Source organism: Lepisosteus oculatus, unplaced genomic scaffold (genome assembly GCF_040954835.1).
Source record: "Lepisosteus oculatus isolate fLepOcu1 unplaced genomic scaffold, fLepOcu1.hap2 HAP2_SCAFFOLD_82, whole genome shotgun sequence".
NCBI lineage: Eukaryota > Metazoa > Chordata > Actinopteri > Semionotiformes > Lepisosteidae > Lepisosteus > Lepisosteus oculatus.
Genome location: NW_027168383.1, coordinates 518347 through 535127, shown reverse-complemented (window position 1 = coordinate 535127; position 16781 = coordinate 518347). Strand labels below are relative to the sequence as shown.

The 16781-nt window shown below is 47.4% G+C and overlaps 6 non-coding genes across 6 annotated transcripts; 3 read left to right on the top strand and 3 right to left on the bottom strand.

Annotated features, from left to right (window-relative positions):
• Nucleotides 1–5038: 5038 nt before the first annotated feature.
• Nucleotides 5039–5198, top strand: LOC138235583 (U1 spliceosomal RNA). The gene has a single exon (XR_011188261.1). It is a non-coding gene; the product is annotated as a U1 spliceosomal RNA (small nuclear RNA).
• Nucleotides 5199–5835: 637 nt separating this feature from the next.
• On the bottom strand, nt 5836–5954 carry LOC138235565 (5S ribosomal RNA). The gene has a single exon (XR_011188243.1). It is a non-coding gene; the product is annotated as a 5S ribosomal RNA (ribosomal RNA).
• A 1807-nt stretch (nt 5955–7761) lies between these two features.
• LOC138235570 (U1 spliceosomal RNA) lies at nt 7762–7925 on the top strand. Its single transcript, XR_011188248.1, has one exon. It is a non-coding gene; the product is annotated as a U1 spliceosomal RNA (small nuclear RNA).
• A 636-nt stretch (nt 7926–8561) lies between these two features.
• Nucleotides 8562–8680, bottom strand: LOC138235582 (5S ribosomal RNA). The gene has a single exon (XR_011188260.1). It is a non-coding gene; the product is annotated as a 5S ribosomal RNA (ribosomal RNA).
• A 1292-nt stretch (nt 8681–9972) lies between these two features.
• Nucleotides 9973–10114, top strand: LOC138235595 (U4 spliceosomal RNA). Its single transcript, XR_011188272.1, has one exon. It is a non-coding gene; the product is annotated as a U4 spliceosomal RNA (small nuclear RNA).
• A 5433-nt stretch (nt 10115–15547) lies between these two features.
• Nucleotides 15548–15618, bottom strand: trnag-gcc (transfer RNA glycine (anticodon GCC)). The gene has a single exon. It is a non-coding gene; the product is annotated as a tRNA-Gly (tRNA).
• Nucleotides 15619–16781: the final 1163 nt, after the last annotated feature.

Sequence of the window (16781 nt, the reverse complement as noted above, 5' to 3'; positions counted from 1 at the left end):
CAGTGTTTGTTTTGCAGTTTGAGATGGCAACCTTTGGATCCCGCAAGAATGCTGTACGTTTTGAGCTTTTGGATGACCTCTTCATGGATCGTATGCAGTTCAGCAGAAAAGTGTTACAGAAGGAACTTGGCTTTGAACCTCGGCACTTGGATTTCATCTTCGCTCTCCCAGGTCAGAAAGCATTTGAGGTTTTTTGCTACCTATTCTCTGTTTGAACAATGCATGGATGTGTTTGAGGCAAAAAGAGGGAAAGTTCCTGCCCTTGAGAAGATCAGCTTGCAGCCTCTGACACAGAGAGAGAGGAAAACGGTGCATGTTGTTATGTTCTCGGAACTGGCAAAGACGGAGGACATTCACACCTGGCTTAAGCAGTACTGCACCGTCCACCATGGAACTGAGGTTAGAGATGTTGACGGTATAAAAACAGGAGCAAGGAAATTCGAGGTTCGCTTGCTACCGGACAATGTAAATGGAGGCTTAAGGCACCTGCCCTCTACAATCCGGCTGGGCGCCTGCAATGGCTATGTTTTTTATGTGGGACAACCAAAGGTGTGTCGGCGCTGTGGTGCTGTGGGACACCTGGCATCGTCCTGCACTGTGAAATGCTGCAAGACCTGTGGCAAACAGGGACATTTAGCCTCTGACTGTTCAATGCTGCCAAAGTGCAATTTATGTGGCTCGGAAAGGACACGTTTTTAAGAACTGCCCTCACACCTACGCCAATAAACTCAAAATGAGAAAGGATGAGGCAGTGCTTGTTTCAGCCAAACCGGCCCGAAAAGCCAAAGCAAACAACAAGTCAAACAAAGAACCCTTGTTGGACAAAGAGTCTCAGCCTCCAGCCAGGATCAGTCCTGCTGTGGCTCCGGGGCCGGTGGAAGAGAAATCCACTACGCTCCCACAACCGCAGACTGCACCAGACAAGCACGAGGGTTTGAAAACCCCAGAGAACAGCGAGGACCCCTCCCCCACTCCTGCTCCTCAGAACGAGGGCCAGTGTGGGGCCCCCCGGTGGAGCGGGTCCAGCGACGATACCCAGGATTCAGCGGAGCTGCTTTTCTCAGACTCTACAAGTGCTACAGATGCCCTCCTCTCCTCCATCCAGTCCGTCACGGAGGATCTGCAACAGCTGGTGGGTGAGGGGGAAGAGGAGACTGGTGCATCGGCTGCACCCCTTTCCCCTCAGTGCTCCCAGGAGCTGGACTTGAGGAAAAGGAAAAATGACTCTGTTTTCTCCCCGAGCGAGGAGGAAGGAGAGCATGGCGATGGGGACAGCTGGAACCCCTCCACCCCTCCTTCTACCCCCTTCCTTGAAATGGACTCGGTGAACGCTTTTACTGCTGCCACCCTGATGAAGGCTCATTCAGAGGATGGCTGGCAGGAAATTGGTAAGAAGAAAAAGAAAAAGAAGAAGGTAACAGGTGAGACCGAAGAGAAATGTGTTTTGTAAAGACTGGTTCCACTTTCTTATGTAATATGGCTCTAAACATAATTTCTCTTAACACCAGAGGTATCAATGACAGAGTTAAATGCCAGTGTGTCTTTGATTACCTCCAGCAGAGAGAGGGAGATGTGTTGATGTTGCAGGAGTGTGCTTTAGCCTATCAAGAGAGGTATAAAAGCTTTGAAGATAGGTGGGATAAAGGGCCTTCTGTTTGGTCAGGGGACAATAACAACAGAGCCTCTGGCGTGGCCATTCTTTTCAAAGGATGGGCTTTCAAATTGAAAAGTATTCAGAGGGTCATAGATGGCAGGTTGCTGTGTGTGGATGTGGAATGGGGGACCGTTAACCTGCGGCTAATCAATGTGTATTGTCCTACTGACGTGGGAGGAAGGGTGGAGCTACTCAAGGCACTCTCTCCCCTATTGTTAAGTAGCACAGACGTGATAGTGGGAGGGGATTTTAATTGTATCTTAGAGCACAAAGACAGGCAGTCTAGCTCTCCGATAAAATTGGATTCCAGCTCACTGGCCCTGCAAAACTTAGTTCAAGACTTTAAACTCTCAGACACATATAGATGTATATATCCCACAACAGCAGGATGTACATGGTCAGGGAGGAATAGCAGCTCCAGAATTGACTATTGCTTTGTCTCAGAGAGAGTGAAAGTTGTTGGGGTCACTCTTCAGCCTGTCTTCTTCTCAGATCATCAGGCTTTAGGGTGTAGAGTGGAACTCCAGGGCGGGACTGTCTTTGGCCCAGGCCTCTGGAAACTCAACACAAAGCTGCTAGAGAACGAGGGGGTAGTATCCCGCTACAAGGAGAAACTATCACAGTGGCTGTCCTTGCAGTGTCTGTACGGGTCAGTAGGAGAGTGGTGGGAGGAGGTGAAGATGAGGACAAAGGCCTTTTTCATGGCTGAGGGAAGGAAGGCTGCTGCCAGACGGAGAGGAGTGCTAGCCAGGAAACAGAGGCAGCTGCAGCGTCTCTACACAATGCTGCACAGTGGCTTCGATGTGCTCGAGGATATCACCCTTTTAAAAAAGGACATCCGGAGCATAGCCGAAGAAAGTAGTCGAGGAGTGCTGTTAAGAAGCAGAGTGCAGTTCTTGGAAGAAAATGAGAAGTGTACTCGCCTCTTTTTCAGGAAAGTGGTAGGCTCCAAGTCTGTCATGGAAAGTGTTGTTGAGGAGGGACGAGAGAGAACAGAGCCGAGTACTATCCTCTCCTGCAGCGAGGCCTTCTACTCAAGACTGTACAGCTCTACAGAGGTAAAGGATGAAGAAATTCATTTTTTTACCTCAAAGCTAGAAAACGTTTTGAGTGAAGAAGATAGGGAAGTACTTGAGAGGGATTTGACAGTAGAAGAGCTGAGACAGGCTATGGAGAGCTTACAGAAGGGGAAAACTTCGGGTGCTGACGGGCTGCCTAAAGAATTTTATTGCACCTTTTGGGATCTGTTTCAGGATCCGCTACTGCTCCTATTCGAGGAAAGCTATAAGACAGAATAGCTGCCTGACTCCTTAAGAGAAGGCACTATCTCTCTCTTGTTTAAGAAAGGAGCAAAGAATGACATAAAGAACTGGAGACCCCTCAGCCTCTTAGGCGTGGACGCTAAGATCCTGCGCCTACAAAATGTAGTGGCCTCACTGGTAGGGAAAGAACAGACTTGTGGGATAGCAGGACGCCTGATGAGCGACAACCTGGCCTTGTTGAGGGATGTCTGTCTGTACTCAGAGGATCGCTCCCTCCCTCTGTGCATTTTAGGTGTAGACCTAGAAAAGGCCTTTGACCACCTAAACCGGCAGTACTTAACATCGGTACTTGAGCACATGAAGTTTGGCCCCATCATGAGAAAGTGGATTAACCTGCTGTACACAGGTAGCAACAGCAGAGTAATGGTTAATGGCAATAGATCACGCCCCTTTGAAGTCTGTTCAGGGGTGAGGCAGGGCTGCCCATTATCCCCCTTGTTATTCGTTTTGGCTATGGAGCCCTTAGCCTGTGCCTTGCGCCAGGATCAGGCCATTAATGGGATACCAGTGCCTGGAAGTGGGGGAGGAGAGGTAAAGACATCTCTATACATGGATGACGTCACCCTGCTCCTCTCTGACAATGCCTCAATTAGCAGAGCTCTGCAGTGCTGTGATCGTTTCTCTTTGGCTTCCTCCGCAAAAATTAACAAATCTAAGAGTGAGATTTTTTATCAGAACTGGAGGGAGCCAATAGAAGGACATGATCTCAGGCTGCAAGAGAAGAGAATTAAGGTCCTGGGGGTGTATTTTGGAGAAGAGATGGGAACAGTAAATTGGCAGAACAAATTGCCAATCTTAAACAAAAAACTGATGCAATGGAAGGACCGAGACCTCACCATGACAGGGAAGGTGCTGGTCATCAAAGCCGAGCTCTTGTCTGTCTTGAATTTTCTGGCTTCTACCTTCCCAATCCCACACCGTGTTGCGGCGGTGCTGAGGAGATTGATGTTTCAATTTCTATGGGGTGGGAAGCAGGAAAGACTCAGAAGGGAAATAATGTACAGGCCGCTACCCTCAGGGGGGAAGTCTGTCCCAGATATTGCTACGAAGCTGCTGTGCATTTTCCTGGCCTCTGTGCTGAGAGGCTTTGCAACAGCACCTGCAGCGCGTACCTGGACTTATTTTTCCAGGCTCTGGGTAGGTAGGGAGGTGTTCAGAGTGTGGGGTGTCAGACCCAAGCTGGACGTCCCACTCTCTGACACATGCCCTGCAATTTATGGGACAGTTAAAAGTTTTCTAAGATCTCACCCAATTGGCCATATTCCCTTCCGAGATGTCAGCGTCCAAAAACTGGAAGATTTCGTTGCACCCCAGAATAATAGGCAGACCCCTGTGGGCATTTTAACATCAGCCCAAACAAGGAAGGTGTGGAAACACACATCCTCTAAGTTTCTGTGCAACATTCACAGAGATTTAGCCTGGAGTGTCGTCCACCAGTGCTTACCGGTACGAACTTTCTTGTACCGTAGGGGCCTCGCTGCGTTAGGGTGGGCTGCGGCGAGGAGGAGACTGTGACCCATCTCCTGTGGTCCTGTTTTTTTGCTAAGGCCTTCTGGGCACAGTTTGAAGATTGGTTGCAGGCTCTCTCGCCCCAATTTACCCTGACCGCTGCTTTCGTCATATACGGCATCTCTCCTGTCAAACTTCCTCCTGACGTGTTTGACAGGATCTGGGCCGTGGTGAACAGTGGGAAAGACGCCCTGTGGAGAGTGAGGAACATGGGGCTGTTCAAAGGCATCGAGGTCCCAGTCAAGGCAGCAGGTAGCCTGGCCCTGTTCATCACCCGAGAGAACTATTACCTCAGAGATCTGTGGAGAGAAGGGAGGGAGGAAGCAGAAAATCTGTGGGAAATAGAGAGCATAGGTCAATATCTCAAGAGACTGTGAAAAACATTATCATGTTTAAGTAAAGAATGTGATTTGCACCAGAAAAAAATAAATTGTTACTATGTAACTGTTACCGTGTCAAAATGTAATGAGATGTGATCATATATACTGTTTTAAGTATGTATATTAATGTAAAGCTTTCTGATTTGTGATGTCCTGTATTTTATTGTGAAAAGAAAATAAAGTTCTTAAAAATCGAAAAATCGAAATCGGTTCACCCAGGGCGAGGCTCGGCCATTGCACTCCGGCTGTGCTGACCCCTGCGAATTCCCCAAATAAGGGAATCTCGACTGCATAATTTCTGGTAGTGGGGGACTGCGTCCGCGCTCTCCCCTGATGTGCTTGGTCCAAAATCAGATACGGGAGGGTTAGGACACCACGAGCTGCGTGGCTGCGGAAGGATCCCGGTTCGACAGGAGTGGACGCCGCTGCTGGTTCTCGCTGGCTTTTAGTTAGGGGTCCGGAGAAGCATCTCAAGCTAGTTCCACTACTCCTTCCGGACGTTCATTCCCTTTTCAAAGTCAGTCGTTTTGCTGTAGTCTGCGTTCTTTAGGCTGATTATCGAGGTTAGCCTTTATTTGGTCATGGGGGGCCTCGGTACTGTATGCTGAGTCTAAAGACAGTTTCACCCGTTTTCTGATTGCTCGGTTCTGTACCAGTGCAGACATGTCAAACAGTGAATGGCTGTACCTCTATTGTATCCGTGCTCAATGAATGAAATCGGTAACAAATGAATATATGTCTAGTTATACGAAAAACGAGTGGTTTATCGACTCATCTTCATTTGCAGATTTAGAGGCAGCTTCGATATTCGTTTTACAGACGGGTTTTTTTTCTTTGAATATGGGTCACACACATGCCACAGCAACAAAACATCTCTAGAGATGAGGCTATAGATCACCTTTCCATCCTGCAGGTTTTCCTCCCAAAGCCTACGGCACCAACGGCGACCCCTGCTGGCCAGGAGAGCAAAAGCTTACAGCACCTGGTATTCCCAGGCAGTCTCCCATCCAAGTACTAACCAGGCCCGACGCTGCTTAGCTTCCGACATCAGACGAGATCGGGCGTGTTCAGGGTGGTGTGGCCATAAGCGAAAGCCCTGGCGCCTGACTCGCTACTAGAAGCTGTGTGTGGCGGGGGTTCCGTGCCCCCCGAGCGGGACTGAAGGATCGTTCGTGTGCAACTCTTTGGAAAGGAGCTGCTTTCCAAATCGCATTGCATGCCTGGATGTTGGCGAATGCGCTCCCTTGTGTTGGCTCGTCCCGCACTGGAGGAGGACAAACAATCTGCACGGAGGAGCACCAGGCAAGTCTTCACCAGAGAAAAACCTCCAGTGCACAGCACTCTGGAAACATTTCGGGGCTTTCGCGTGTTTATTTCAGCACGTAAAGCGCACCGGTCCAACACGTCGGCCGGGCGCGCGGCGCCTCCGCCCTCTTGTGGCCTTGCGGCGTCAGAGCAAGAGGCTCCTTCTCGCTGCCCTTCCGCTGTGTTGCAGGGCCCCGAGAGGGAACCCGGAGCGCGCACTTTGTGGGGGGCGGGGGACCGCGTTCGCGCTCTGCCCCCGGTCTCTTGCGCGAGTACTAAATCTCACGGACAGGGGGGCCTCGTCATTGATTGTTACAGGTGAGACGGGGATTAGGAGGAGACCCCGACTGATGGGTAAAGGGGAGCACTAACACCAGAGGGACACCCCCGGCGTCTCTTTTTGAGAGACGCCCTGGGGTTTCCTAATGGCCAAGGAGGGTCGGGACCTCGGTTTGACGCCTCCCCCGAAGGACGGCGCCTGTTTGTGCAGCAGAGTGTCGCCATCAGGAGGCTGGGGCGTAAGAGAGCCACACAGCCCGCAGGGTGAGCGCTCCCTACTGGTCCCAGTCACACCTCTTGCAGGAGCAGCAGCAACCGGAGCTTTTCCGGGGTGGAATCTCCCATCCGGGTGCCGGCCAGGCTCACACCTGCTGGGCTGCCCCGGGGGTGAGCCCAGTCGAGAGTCGCAGGGCCAGATCTAGTCACCGGGGAGAAACGATACAAGTGAAGGTTTGCTCGGCTCTCGGCACTTGAAAAGACCGACAAATGTCTCGTTCCCGCCGGAGCTGAATGTACCCGCATGTGTGGTGTCGTCTTCTTCCCCCGCCCCGCTGTGTTTGCTGTATTGTCTCTGAAGCCGGCCCCCCCGAGACGAGACGGGCTGTTCCTGTGCCCCAATTAACACTTTACAGGTGCCATTCCCCGGCATTGTGGCCATTGTCGGTGCTCACATGCGATAAGATGAGGCGGAGGAGAGCGGGGCATGCCCAGCGGCAGACATTCAAGGAGGGGGCAGTGCGAGGTGAGGTGAGGTGCGACACGCCGGAGCCCCGACGCAGCTAATGCGGAGCACTTGTTGGACTGGCATCGAAAGGACGTGTGCGCACGGAGCGAGCCTTCCCTGCGGCGGAGCGCGGGAACTTTCTCCCCCCCTCCCGCTACAGGAGTTGTGTGCACTGCAGCGGTGCCGAGAGAAAAGCACAGAAGGCAGCAGGCTCTGGAGAACAGGTAAGAGACGGAGCCTTGTGGGCAGGCGAGCAGGCCCGTTTTTTGGAAATTGCTGAAAAGGTTTGTTCGGTGTGTGGCAGGCGCACGTCGCGAGCTTGCGTGGCGATCTGCCGGTCTGGAGTTATGCAAATGAGGCCGAATTGCATCCCGGGACATGCTGCGAATGCGCAACGGCGACTGCAGATGTGTAGGAAACGGCGCGCTCGTTTTCTCGTTTTGCCCACACTTTTGAGTGTTAGTGTGGCGTGTGAGTGTGTGAAAGAGTGGGCCCAGCAGGAGGCGGTGGCGTGCGGGGCGAGGAGGTGGCCTAGGCTGCGCGATTTGTGCTGTGGGTGCGGGCCGCTTGCAGGGGCCTGTTTAACTCATACTTACCTGGCAGGGGAGATACCTTGATCAAGAAGGAGGTTCACCCAGGGCGAGGCTCGGCCATTGCACTCCGGCTGTGCTGACCCCTGCGAATTCCCCAAATGTGGGAATCTCGACTGCATAATTTCTGGTAGTGGGGGACTGCGTTCGCGCTCTCCCCTGATGTGCTTGGTCCAAAATCAGATACGGGAGGGTTAGGACACAACGAGCTGCGTGGCTCCGGAAGGATCCCGGTTCGACAGGAGTGGACGCCGCTGCTGGTTCTCGCTGGCTTTTAGTTAGGGGTCCGGAGAAGCATCTCAAGCTAGTTCCACTACTCCTTCCGGACGTTCATTCCCTTTTCAAAGTCAGTCGTTTTGCTGTAGTCTGCGTTCTTTAGGCTGATTATCGAGGTTAGCCTTTATTTGGTCATGGGGGGCCTCGGTACTGTATGCTGAGTCTAAAGACAGTTTCACCCGTTTTCTGATTGCTCGGTTCTGTACCAGTGCAGACATGTCAAACAGTGAATGGCTGTACCTCTATTGTATCCGTGCTCAATGAATGAAATCGGTAACAAATTAATATATGTCTAGTTATACGAAAAACGAGTGGTTTATCGACTCATCTTCATTTGCAGATTTAGAGGCAGCTTCGATATTCGTTTTACAGACGGGTTTTTTTTTTGGAATATGGGTCACACACATGCCACAGCAACAAAACATCTCTAGAGATGAGGCTATAGATCACCTTTCCATCCTGCAGGTTTTCCTCCCAAAGCCTACGGCACCAACGGCGACCCCTGCTGGCCGGGAGAGCAAAAGCTTACAGCACCTGGTATTCCCAGGCAGTCTCCCATCCAAGTACTAACCAGGCCCGACGCTGCTTAGCTTCCGAGATCAGACGAGATCGGGCGTGTTCAGGGTGGTGTGGCCGTAAGCGAAAGCCTCGGCGCCTGACTCGCTACTTGAAGCTGTGTGTGGCGGGGGTTCCGTGCTCCCCGAGCGGGACTGAAGGATCGTTCGTGTGCCACTCTTTGGAAAGGAGCTGCTTTCCAAATCGCATTGCGTGCCTGGATGTTGGCGAATGCGCTCCCTTGTGTTGGCTCGTCCCGCACTGGAGGAGGACAAACAATCTGCACGGAGGAGCACCAGGCAAGTCTTCAGTGCACAGCACTCTGGAAACATTTCGGGGCTGTCGCGTGTTTATTTCAGCACGTAAAGCGCACCGGTCCAACACGTCGGCCGGGCGCGCGGCGCCTCCGCCCTGTTGCTGCCCCTGCAGCTGCTTCACTTTTCCCTTTAGTTGCCATCGATTTTTTTGTAGTGCTATACATATACGATTGAGGTATCTTAGAGTTCTCCTTCGAAGACCCAGCACTCTCTTTTCTTTTCCTAGTGTTACTCATATCGGACTTTTTAAACCTAAAAAAAAATCGTTTTTTTTTCTTTCAATTATAACTGAAGTTTAAACAACTAGTGTTAAGTCCTTATTTTTCTGTAGTCAAAAAAAGCAAAAATTAATATTCAGGTCATGAAAAACTCAAAAAAACTCCCCAACCACTAAACTTTACCTCCCACCTGAGCGCCATCTTGAACGCCCCTACCACCAGAGAATGCTCACGATTTCGGAAGCTGTCTCCGGGACGTGCTGATTCCACACATCCTGAATAAATCATGATATTGTTAGTTGCTGTAGCTAGACGTTCAAATGAGTTTCATGGCCAGATGGACTGTTTCCTCCAGCGGTATAATATTGCAGTGAGACAGCACGATGCCTGCAAGACTATGTCACGCTAAACGCCACAGATTGCGTTTGTCCGTTCGTGTCAGTCGTCCCGCAGCCACGGGAAGTGGGACACAAACATGCTGCAATGCTTTCAAGACGTTAGGATTTGTTTGTGCAACATCCAAGAAGAGTACTTGTGGCTTGAATGTGAACTGTACGTGCCCGCCCCCTTTCCTCTGTAGTGCATGAGTTCCTCCCGGCATGCCCTTCGTCATTGTTCTGTCATCTTGTATTTAAAGGGTTGTATTTCTGCTGCTGAAAATAAGCAACGGTTTTCTCACAACGCCCTTTGTTCCCAACGGAGCCCTTGTCTGTCATGAAATTCTTCAAAACCTCAAGCTAGAAGAAGAAGAAGACGACAAATATGAAGCGTTACAGCAACGACATGCCATGAGACGATCGATAACGATTTCCATAGGATCCCCGCGGTTGCCTGGCAACCGTCAGCTTTGCGCAGTGGCAGTATCGTAGCCTGTGAGGTTTAGCCGAGGCGCGATTATTGCTAGTTGAAAACTTTTCCCAATACCCCGCTTCCGCCGGTTTGCAATACAATCGGCGAAAGCAATTTTTGACAGTCTCGTCAGAGACTGAGCAAGGTGTTTAAAGACAGATTTGGTCACGGTGATATCATGGTAGAAAGAAACGAGCTTGTTACGTGTCAACAGAAACGCTCTTTAGCTCTTTCAGCTTTATGCAGAGAACAGCGTCTGTCGAGATTACTTTTGTGTCAGCGCGAAACGCCGTGTGCTGTCAGTATGATTTCATATTGCTCATAGCGGCGCCTGGCTTTTGTCTGTCAAACGTTAGGTTGCGCTTCTTCATGCTGCATCGTCGGCATGAGTGGAGCATTTTAAACGTCTGTACTTACTGCGCCCCATAAGAAATCGTTTGTCCCCATTCAAAAGAGATTGTGCGATGTCCTGCAGCGTTCGCAAAGCAAACCTTTGACAGTTTGAAAAGAGGAATTTATTCTGCTTCCTGTGCGTGCAGTAGTTACAAAGTTGAACGTCTTTACACGATCTGCTGCAGTTTTCAGTGGGTGGGCTTTGTCAAATGGCTTGGAAAAACGCACTGTGTTTCGGCTCGGGAAACATCATGAGCAGTGTCCTGCATGTTTTCTGTGTATAGCTGTCTTTTAACGCATACAGAATTCATTCGAAATCATTGATTTCTCCAATTAACAAGGGTCCCTTTTTGAACCTGCCAGAAGCATTCTTTCAATGTAACAGATTTACTCCGGGGAAGGGCAGCATGACATTGAGAGTAGCTCAAGCTTTCAGCACCTTTATCTGACTGCATGTATGCAGACACTGCTCAGAATCCCCTGTAAGATTCTCCTTCAATTCCGTTTTGCAGTGCTTTAGCTCTTTCAAAAGGCTTCGCTTTGCTAGTCACAATCCAAGGCTCATGACAGCATTTGAAAACATTCGCAACTGCGTTGGCCGGGAATCGAACCTGGGTTAACTGCTTTGAAGGCAGCTATGCGCAACACTGGCTCGCTCCAGAATAAATCTCGCGTCGAGGGCATATTTTTTTCCATTTTACCGTGAGTCGGGCTCAGCTGCACAGAGGAGAGAGCAGAGCAATGAGGTCACGGGGACAGGGGAGTCACACGCTGGCGGTTTGAATACGCGGAAGATCACTGAGGGATCCACAGTATATGGACCCTCCGTGCGCCATCAGTCCACACTCCGGACTCTGAATCCTGCCATCCGAGTTAAGATCTCGGCGGAACCTGAGGCGCAGTTCCTTTTAAAACGTAATCTGGTGAGCATTTCTAGAATCGTACTTGTATAGATGCAGCCTTTAATGTGTTGCTAGGTTAAAATTGATGACTTCTTGTATTTCAGTAGGCAACTGCCCTCTTGATTTCGGATTTAATTTCTTTATTACAGGGGCGCTTTTATGAAGACAGAGTCATGTTCAGGTACTTTGCTTGATGGAGGAAGCTCATTTCGGACTCTGTGATCTGCTCACCTGGAAAGGTCTGCTATACTACTACAAGAGAGAAGTAGAGTCTGGAAGAAGGGACAATTTTATGATGCTTTGGAAGATAATGTTTTTTTTTTCTTATACTGAAAATGAAAGGTAGTTGTTTCTATATGGACTCAGTCTTTGGAATTTGTATATTTATATATTTCAGTGAACCCTCAGCCATTCCTTCTGTATTGTAATTCAATTTCTCTTTTAAAATTCCTTCCCCACTTCTAGGACCTGCAGTTGCTGAACTCCACGATGGCTTCTATTGGAAAGTCTGTGACTGAGACCAAGTAAGTGTTCACTTTTTTATGAAACCATTATTTATTTAGGAGCAATGAGCAATTCTTATATAAATGCAATAAAATCATTATGCTCAAACTATGAGAGAGAAAATTAAGGATAATTTAAGAAATCAGTCTTAGCTTGTTTCTATACACAGATGGTATTATTTATTTTCAAAGGAAACCCGCGCGGATTCCCCTGGTGTGCAAGATGTACCTGAATACTCTTGATCAGCTTCCTGCTCACTTGAAGAGGGCGTGTATGAAGCACGCCACGGCAGAAAAGATCAGGATGGCCTCTCAACAGGCGAGGGAGGACATGATGAATCACCTGAAGAACGGGGTCATCGTGGATTACCACAGAATAGAGATCGTGTCTGGTGAGGCAAACAGGATAGTGGTTGTAAGACTGCTAGAGTCCTTGGGCCTTTTTGTACATGGGAAGCCTGAAGACACATTGGCAAGGTGAGAAATTTTAAATCTGTAAGGCTTCTGTAGTTTCTTTTTGAAATCATTGTTACAACATATTATGTAAAAGCATGTTGAAAAGAATCTACCTGCATTCCAGCGGCCCTGAGCAAGAGGCCGCTGTCCAGGAGGAAGAGATGCCAGAGGCTGCTCTAGAAACTGAAACAGAAGCGGATAAGGAAGGGGAAGATGTGAGCTCTGAAGAACTCTATCAGCAGTAAGACTTTTTTATTTTTCAGATGTATCTATTTTTTACTAAAATTCTAATTTGTCTTATAGGTATAAAATGTTTAAACCGATGTTTTATATCCTTACAGGCCCTCAGTAGTTAAAAAGTATCAGCAGGCCGGAAGAGAGTGGCCCAAGCTGGACTCTATAGAAAGCACTCCCTGGATGCTCCTCTCCTGAATGGATTCAAACAGTACCTTACCAAGGATCTGGGAGTGGCAAATTATTCTCAGGAGGTATTTATTTTTTAAAGGCATTTAAAATTAAGCAATGGTATCTTCATTGTAAATGTTTTTATTTCTTAGCTTAAAATTCACCCATGTGAAATGATGTCAGCCATAAACATCATGACTCTATATTTCCTACCTGAATCTATTCTACTTAAATTATTACATTATACACAATTTGAGTTCATTTTAAAAAGTAAAAGGTAATGAAAGGAATGCATTTTCATAAGAAAGATAATACCGATATGCATGTGATAATCTTCCTTATATCATGTAGTGCGTCATTTGGACACTTTGTGGGCTTCAAATACAAAGAAAATCATGTTCTATGGTACAAGATAAATACAAAACTTAAGCTTCTTTATAAAGCATAAGCAATCATTTATTACATCGCTTCTTGAATTAAATCTTTTGACAAGAGGTAAGACTTCTGTTACATTTAAACCCATGTTTAGCTGTGTTTTTTAGATTTAACTGAACCAATTTCTGTGTGTGATAATGTCCTTGAATTCTGACAACATCACACTAAATTACATGATATAAAACAGCTAATGTTTCTAGAGATAAAGTTTCTGAGATGCTTCTAATTACTTTTTATTACCAGGGACAGTTTAATTCACCTTGTACAGTACTGTAAGACCAAGATACTTTTTTTAAAAGTTATTTAACATTTTATAGAACTTTGTCTACTATGGCAACATGATGTGCTTGGTGAAACTTGGAAAAATACTGCTTGGCCACTTATCTTAAGATAAAGATAGGATAAAGGTTTATCTTTTGCACCTACCTGACCCCCAGGGAAGGCCAATGCTTTCTAAGTTGATGGTTCCCTACAGTAGACTGTACTTTAATTTCAAAGGTAATGTATATTGACCCAAATCAGTTTTGGAATCCAATCTACTGACGAGATGGAGCACATCCTTTTTTCAGGATTTTAGCATCATACGTTTGGTATATTTAGTCCCTAATGCTGAAAGAAATGATCATAGAACATTTGGACACTTTGTGGGCTTGAAATACAAAGCAAATCATGTTCTATGGTACAAGATAAATACAAAACTTAAGCTTTTATTTTAATTAGATTTGTTTATAAAGCATAAGCAATCATTTATTACATTAATATATGTGAAAATAACATTTTAGCATCATACGTTTAGTATATTTAGTCCCTAATGCTGAAAGAAATGATCATAGAACATGACATCTAACCTTACCTGCGGTGTTTTTAATCCCTATTGCTCAATGCACGGTGAAAGCATTCCATACATGTGTCTGACAATGAGGAATGGGCCCCTGAGACAGTCATTTGCCTGTTTCACAAATGATCGTATTTTACTAGAGATTCTGTTTGGGATTCAGATGTGCATTCGGACAGCAATCCCTTTCGAGAAATGATACATTCTGGATGAGGTCAAAGGTGCTGGAACACTGTATCTAGGATGTGTTTGCAGAGACTGTGTGTCTCCTGCTTCAACGCAGTGATAAACAGATGTGCTCCTTTAATTTATTGGTACATGCCCAGGGCAGTAAGCAGTCTGAGGATTTATTTCCAGATGGCATAGAGCAGTGAAGCAGTGAAGTAGTGCAAAACACTGGATCATTATATTATTAGAATCTATTCTACTTAAATTATTACATTATACTCAATTTGAGTTCATTTTAAAAAGTAAAAGGTAATGAAAGGAATGCATTTTCATAAGAAAGATAATACCGATATGCATGTGATAATCTTCCTTATATCATGTAGTGCGTCATTTGGACACTTGGTGGGCTTGAAATACAAAGAAAATCATGTTCTATGGTACAAGATAAATACAAAACTTAATGTTTTATTTTAATTAGATTTGTTTATAAAGCATAAGCAATCATTTATTACATTAATATATGTGAAAATAACATTTTAGCATCATATGTTTAGTATATTTAGTCCCTAATGCCGAAAGAAATGATCATTTGTTTAACATGCACGGGTCTGTCTCAAAGGATGCAGTACTCATGAAGGGTCTCAATCCCTACATTTCGGATGCCTAGCTGTATCCCTCACATGTGGCACCTCAGAATGACTTCTAACCTTACCTGTGGTGTATTCAGTCCCTATTGCTCAATGCACGGTGTACATACTGCATACATGTGTCTTGAGAATGAGGAATGGGCCCCTGAGACAGTCATTTGCCTGTTTCACAAACAGGGACCTGGACCTAGACCTGGCCCGTACAGGGCTCAAACCCGCGACCTTGGCGTTATTAGCACCACGCTCTAACCAACTGAGCTAACCGGCCTCACGACAGTGCTCCTCTCTGTGCTGCAAAAAATCAAACTCAGGGAATTTCTTTTGTCCTCCTTTGAATAGAAAGCCGTGTAATTCAGTGTACGGGCTTTCTCGTGCAGTTTCATGGTTCTTGTAACCCAAATCCTACACTGGCCTGAAGTGCCCCCCCATTTCACAGCATTTTTCAGCTGATTTAAAATGTACCTAAAGGAGAAGCATTATTGAAGACCATCAATTACCAAGAGCTTTTGTCAAAGGTTTTGGTGGTCATTTTGAATGACCACAGAGCGCTGTGACCTCAGTTTTACATCTCATCCAAAATTCAGCGCCCTTTTACAACACAGCGTCTCCGTCACTATACTGGGGCATTGGGACCCGCACAGACCTCAGGGTGAGCGCCCCCCCGCCGGCACCATTAACACCGCTTCCAGCTGGAAGCTTTGTTTTTCCCTGTAGCTCATCCTCATCCAGGTACTGACCTGGCTCACACCTGCTTAGCTTCAGTGGGTTTTCAGTTGCGAGTTCCAAGGGGATGCAAGTGATGGAGCCGCTCGCTGCAAAAGCCACTGCATTGGCCGGGAATCGAACCCGAGCCTCCCGCGTGGCAGGCGAGAATTCTACCACTGAACCACCAATGCTCAGTGCCTGGGCCTTCAAAAAAGACACTTTTTTGGTGCTCTGTGCAAAACGCGTCGACATCTGCTTCCAGCTGCAAAATGCCATTTGCGGACGCTGAAGAACTTATTTCCAAGGCAGCGGGTACAAGCGATTGGGCGTTTTAAAACCACCAGGAACAGCAAAGAGGCGCGCTTCTTTGCTTGTGCCGAAACACACCGACTGAAGGCGGACAACGTAGTCGGCAGGATTGGAACCTGTGCGGGGAGACCCCAATGGATTTCTAGTCCATCGCCTTAACCACTCGGCCACGACTACAGCAAGCCCCGCCGCCGCTGCGTTCTTGCTACAATCTTACCTGGATCGCGAGGCGCCGGCGGAAGCCTATTTCAAAGTCGTTCTCCGTTTCAAAAAAACATTTCCAAAATACAAGCCTTGCAGACAGACACGCCTCAGAGGACTTAAGGGTGGCTTCATGTAGGAATGATAAAGTCTCCCCGTCCGGACATGAAAATGCCACTTTGTTACACACAAAAAAAGAATCAACAACAGAGAAATGCCCACAAGCATTTGAAAAGCCGCACCACGTCGCACTTGAAATAGCTCTTACATTAGTGGTAGACACAGGAATCGCCTTTTTATTTACGCTCTTACCAACGCGATGGAAAGCAAAACAAAGCAAAGCAGAGCAAAACAAAACGAACAAACGAAAACCCTCAAGTCCCGCACTTGCATATAACGCTGTTACGTGCCCAAGCGGTATTGTACATCATCCTAGCACTGCACCCCGGGTCGTACGGAATATGGGAACGAGCACACGCCACGAATCGTCTCGAATCACTCCCTACAGCTGTAAGGCGCCTTGAAGCGTGCACCCCCAACATTCTTCTTTGCGCATCTGTGAAAGGTAAACTCTTGAGCAAACTCTGAACCAGCTCTAAGGAAACTAATCCGATTAGACGTTACTTTGACTCATCCTTTAAGGGACCCTTGTTAATTGGAGAAATCAATGATTTCGAATGAATTCTGTATGCGTTAAAAGACAGCTATACACAGAAAACATGCAGGACACTGCTCATGATGTTTCCCGAGCCGAAACACAGTGCGTTTTTCCAAGCCATTTGACAAAGCCCGCCCACTGAAAACTGCAGCAGATCGTGTAAAGGCGTTCAACTTTGTAACTACT